Here is a 6,477-nt window from a genome sequence, read left to right as displayed (position 1 = left end):
CTCCATGCACCTCTGCTTGCGCATCTCCTTGCGCTGCCTCTCCTTCCACATGTACTTGGGCTTGTACTTGCACATGTGATTGTTGTTGCGGCTGTGGTTGTTCAACACTCGTCAGATGAGCTACAACAACCTGTGTTGATTGAGGGACATTGCTGCTGCTTTCTTGCGATGAGCCAACATCACTGGTCGATGGTGATTGAAGAACTATACTGGCTGCCTCTGCAGCACTCAAGGGCTTGGACTTAAGTTGGCGTGGTGGTGGTGGTAGCACTGAGCCCAATGGAGCGGGGGTGCTGCTGCCAGCTTGGTCCCCAGCAGATCCCGCTGCTGCTGCAGGCATACTTTTTTTTTTACCACCAAAAAAAGGGGCGGGCGGCACACCAGTCTCCTTGGTAACTTGCTTCTTCTACTCCTTACTGGCACCTTTCTTGCTAGAGGAGCTACGGGTTACTTTTTTTGGGGCCATCTTCTTCAGAGCAGGTCAGAACAGCAGGCAGCAGTTGCACGAGTTGCAGAGTTGTCTGTGTCCAGACGTGACGTCGCGTGACGTTATGCTGCACACACACACCGCTGCAGGACTTCTTCCTGGCACTGGTGGTTCTCTTGAGTCTTGTGCACCTAAAAGCAATGGAAGACAGAGGAACATCAGTTCAGTTATACACCCCAAAAAATCGACAAAACACTGAAAAATGAGCACAATCCCATGCCATCCATGATGTTTACATTGAAGACACCCCACAGAAAGACTAGGGACATGCAAGTATGCAACACTCACTACCCCTGGGCATAATGGATGAAAAGTAGGCAAAATAAGTGCAGGCCTCAGACACTGCCTCTCTTCAAAATGGCCCCTTACACCCCAAGCACATGTTGCCTGTACCAGCCAGCAGCACTCAAGATGGCCACCACCACCACCCACATGGCCAGTCCACATCAACAGTACACCCCAAAAAACACAGAAAAACAGCCAGAAATCACCACAATCCAATGCCATCCATGATGTTTACATTAAAGAGAGTGAGACCACACTACAGGCACACTCAGTCCATGCACCACTACCCCTGGGCAAAGGGCCCCACCAGCAGCCCCAAAAAAACGACAAAAAACAATAAAATCAGCACAATCCCAGCCCATCCATGGCCTCAATGGTGTTTAAATTCAAGAAGACACCCCTCAGAAACACTAGGCCCATGCAACACTCACTACCCCTGGGCATAATGGATGAAAAGTAGGCAACATAAGTGCAGGCCTCAGACACTGCCTCTCCTCAAAATGGCCCCTTACACCCCAAGCACATGTTGCCTGTACCAGCCAGCACTCAAGATGGCCACCACCACCACCCACATGGCCAGTCCACATCAACAGTACACCCCAAGAAACACAGAAAAACAGCCAAAAATCACCACAATCCAATGCCATCCAGGATGTTTACATTAAAGAGAGTGAGACCACACTACAGGCACACTCAGTCCATGCACCACTACCCCTGGGCAAAGGGCACCACCAGCAGCCCCAAAAAAACGACAAAAAACAATAAAATCAGCACAATCCCAGCCCATCCATGGCCTCAATGGTGTTTAAATTCAAGAAGACACCCCTCAGAAACACTAGGCCCATGCAACACTCACTACCCCTGGGCATAATGGATGAAAAGTAGGCAAAATAAGTGCAGGCCTCAGACACTGCCTCTCCTCAAAATGGCCCCTTACACCCCAAGCACATGTTGCCTGTACCAGCCAGCACTCAAGAAGGCCACCACCACCACCCACATGGCCAGTCCACATCAACAGTACACCCCCAAAAAACAGAAAAACAGCCAGAAATCACCACAATCCAATGCCATCCATGATGTTTACATTAAAGAGAGTGAGACCACACCACAGGCACACTCAGTCCATGCACCACCACCCCTGGGCTAAAGGCCACACCAGCAGCCCCCAAAAAACGACAAAAAACAATAAAATCAGCACAATCCCAGCCCATCCATGGCCTCAATGGTGTTTAAATTCAACAAAACAGTTGTATCATGCACCCCTAACCAACCCTGGTCCTACTGGATACTGTGGCTACCCACAATATAATTTATTTAATGTTCTGAAAAAGTTCCAAAATTGTACTTGCAGCAACTGTAATGCCCCAAACAAACTTACTTGTGAAAGTTGATTTCTAATCCAAAAGTGATCCAAAGACAGTCAAAAAGGCCTCAAATCCAAATATCCAGCAGCACCCACAAAAAGTAATCCTTCCAGCTCCAGATCCAAATGAAAGTGACCAGGAGGTGGACAAAGCACTGGGAGGAGCCTGCTGGACAGGAACAGGAAGTTGGAGACTGTGGGGCACTTCCTTCCCCCCCCCAAAAAATGGACTCCTTGCAAAAAAAAAGGCCATGCAAATGTCAACCTGAGCAGTGATTCTGATAAAAATCATAATTTTCTGAAGGTTTATCCTGTTTGCTGGTGATTTTCTTGTGCAGAATTGCAAAATCTCTATTTCGCGAGCGCGAGATTGTTCCTTTCCGCGCCAAACTCCCGCGGGATCACGCAGCAAGATCCAAAATGGCGCGGCACTCGCAAAGAAAAACAACTCGGCAAACGCTAAATGACGGAAAGTGAACGCCGTGCACCACGCCGCGCGCCGCAACCAAGCAAAAAATCCACCGCGAGCGGATTCACGGATTTTTGACAAATTCGCGAGAGTTCGCGGATTGCGAATTTGCCGAAAATCCGAAAAATCCGCGATCGGAGCGGATTTTACGCCCATGCTTAGCGTCTGCCACATACTGAAATTCCGTTACACATCGCGCTGCCCCGCCCCTTACCAGACACGCTTTTTCCGCTGACCTCACCGGGAAGGCAGCCCACAAGGCACAAATTGCCATATTTATAAAAATTGCCGGCTCTCACCCCCTCCCACCTGCACGGAAGCACTGTGGCAGGGAGCGGCCTGACTCGGACGCACACGCGAGCCCCAGTGGCAGACCCGCTCATGCAAGCAAAGCCAGACCCAGCCAAGGCGCAGCGTGCGCACCCCGCCCGAAGCACGCAGCTCCCCCCCAGAACTTGAGGGAGGGGACACGGGAGGCCGGGCGCAATGAGACGCCAGCTCTTCGAACAGCCCCCCGCCCCGCCTACCCCACCGCCCGCAAGCATCAGGCCACCAATCATCCCTGAGACCTGAGCAAGACCCGGGGAGGACCCCGCGCCACACGCCTGCAACCCGGCCCCCACCTAATGTAGACCGAGCCAGCATTCCCGGGGAGGAGGGGGGGGCGGAACAGAGAAACAGCCTAATCACCTCCAAAAACAGCATCCGGGCAGCACCGCACGTCTGGTCCAGGGGCGGGAGAGGGTCAGTCCACACGGCCAGTCATGGGTCAAAGAGGGCATCAGGCCCGCGACCCCAGGGCATATACCCTCGGCCCCTGACCCCTCCCCCGCAGGAAGTGACATCACTGGGGGGTTGGACCCTCGGAGTACCCAAACACTAGACCGCTCTATTGGGTCTGTGCCATCCTTTGGCACTAAGGGTGGCCGCCCTCTTAGGTGGCCACCTTCGGTGGCCCGGGGCAGCCTGGCATTGCAGAGCATCCTCAGCATAGGGCCCCTGTACACTAGACGACAGTCCTGGGATACACTCACCTGTGGGTACTGCATCACTGAAAAATTATACTGTTTGTGTGCGTGCTATTTAAAAAACAAAAGCACACATACCCTCACAGTTATCACCAGCAACATACTGACATGATAGTACATGAGTGAAAACAGTCAGTGACTGTCAACAGAGAAAACAAGGGACAGTGAGTCAGGAAAGACATGGCTTGGTAGTTCGGGCTGGACTGTTCCCATGAGGCACAGGGTCAAGGCTGATTTGCATATAGCCATTGTCTGACCTAGGGTGGTGTGGAGTGCAAAAAAACGATGGATTTAGGCCCAGATCTTTGTACTGGGGTGAATGTAAGACATTGTTCTACATTCTGTCCATCAACTGTGGTTTTTGAAATTTTCATCCGGAGTAGGCTGTGTATGCTCAGACGTGAGTCCCAGACTCTCCACATCACTGGAGTCAAGCTATCCAGGCTGAAGAAGGTTGATAGCCAGAAACTGGTCCTTGGATGCTTGATTCTAGTCTAGGAAAGACATGGCTTGGTAGTTCGGGCTGGACTTTTCCCATGAGGCACAGGGTCAAGGCTGATTTGCATATAGCCATTGTCTGACCTAGGGTGGTGTGGAGTGCAAAAAAACAATGGATTTAGACCCAGATCTTTGTACTGGGGTGAATGTAAGACATCGTTCTACATTCTGTCCATCAACTGTGGTTTTTGCAATTTTCACCCCGAGTGGGCTGGGTATGCTCAGACGTGAGTCCCAGGCTCTCCACATCACTGTGGTTTTTGCAATTTAAAAAACAAAAGCACACATACCCTCACAGTTATCACCAGCAACATACTGATATGATAGTACATGTGTGAAAACAGTCAGTGACTGTCAACAGAGAAAACAAGGGACAGTGAATTAGTACCATACAGCAGGTTAGGGCTTTCATTTCTTCCCGAAATTGGCTCCAGGCAACATGATCTTTTCTTACGCTGTTTCATCCTGCACATTTGGAGGCTTGACGTTAATGTGAACATTGAGGCTCAGCAACACCATTACTGCCGTTCTAACAATAGTTCAAGGGACTGCAAGGAGTGGTGGCGCAATGAAAATAAACTGCGACTAGTGGTAGGGAACAATGTAAATAAATGTTCAAATGAAAAGAAGCAGAGGGGCAAAGCGTTTCTGTCAGAGTGTGGTCAGAGGGGGGAAGCAGCAACAGGCCAAAAGGAACGTTAAAAAAACAAGTTCTGTAAAACAACAGATGAAGAAAGAAAGCGTAAGAAGACCGTGCATTGTCGGTGCTCCTTAGCCTTAACCGTAACTATTGGATCTGCGGAACAACTTAGGAGGCAGCAAAGAAGAGGGACAAAGGAGGGAGCCAATGGTAAGTAGCAGGCAGGTATAAAGTGTTTTTATTAAATACAACAGGTCTTGCAGCAGCGCATGCGCGCTGATGTTTGATCTAAAAAAAGAAGTGGGGGGACTGACCTAATTTAGCAGTATGCAAGTGTCATCACGACGGGCGACATCAAGGCGCCAACACGTGTGACATCACGGCACACGACTTCACACATGGCATCACAGGAATTGAATTCATAGAATGTGGCATCACAAGCCACAACTTTACAGGAAGTGGCCTTACAAGAAGTGACATAAGATCTAAATCCCTCACATATGTTTAGCAGGTCTATCATGTGTACGTTTGCCCGCATTACGAGTACAATAGCACAGTGAGCTATGGAAGATGATATGTGACTTTTACACCTAGCCATCCCCCAGTATTATGTAACACATCCTGTACATTCATTTACAAACGTATATAAATTATTGTACATGTAATATGCATGGGGTGATGTAAAGCGCTCTGACACCCTGCATTGGGATGAACAAAGTGAAAAGCTGCCTCTCTTATGTATGTGTGAAGTGCTATCAAGGTGTGAGCCTTTGTTTCCCCTCAGATTCATTTGCATCAGGTGTGAGGCCCCTGACTGTCCCAGCCGAGAGACTGAACAAAAGGAGACCTGATGACCCCTCAAATTCGGCCTTTGTTATTGGCCCAGCAGGAGTCTTAAATCAGAAAGCCCCGTCCCTGCCTGCACCTTGTTGCTTGTTGCAGATGGAGAGCAGACAACGTGCAGGTGCTGCTGAAAGTGTCCAGGTGTTTGGAAATTACACAGGGACGAGTTCACCACATTATTCAGTAGGGCTTAAATTCTTGGCAGGACAGCGTTTACACTTCCGCAACTTGAATCAGATGGTAGGCTCCACGCAGATCCAATTTTGTGAACACCTTGGCCTCCTTGACCTGGTCTAGAAGCACTGATATGAGGGGAAGAGGATATCTGTTTCTGTTTTTAATTGTGAACCGATTCAAGGCCCTATAGTCTATGCAAGTCCTTAATTCATCTTTCTTCTTTTTAGGGACGAAAAACAAAGGAGAAGAAACTGGGGACTGAGAAGGACGAATAAACCCATTGGCCAAATATTGGTCCAGATACTCCTTCAAGAAGGTATTCTCCTTTTCAGTGACTGCATAGATTCTGCTACAGGGCAAGTTGGCTCCAGGATCTAATTCAATCTTGTAGTCGTACGGTCTGTGTGGGGGAAGTTCTTCCGCTTTAGCTTTATCAAAGACTGCCTTCAAATCCTCATACTGCGGGGGAATAACCACAGAGTCAATGGCTCCAATCACAACTGGTCTTGAGGCTAAGGACCTTGCTGGAGAAATCTCATCATTTCCCTTTTGGGAATGAAAACAATGTTCTTGGCAAAAGCTTGAATTGAGTTGCAGAGTTCCGGATTCCCAATTTATTTCAGGGTTGTGCTCAGTGAGCCAAGGCAATCCCATGATCAATTGGAACTGGGGAGCATCTATGAGGTT

The sequence above is a fragment of the Lissotriton helveticus genome, chromosome 6, assembly GCF_964261635.1.
Source record: "Lissotriton helveticus chromosome 6, aLisHel1.1, whole genome shotgun sequence".
In the NCBI taxonomy this organism is placed as follows: domain Eukaryota; kingdom Metazoa; phylum Chordata; class Amphibia; order Caudata; family Salamandridae; genus Lissotriton; species Lissotriton helveticus.
The sequence above is the reverse complement of the archived record's forward strand: the minus strand, read 5'-3'. Positions refer to the sequence as shown.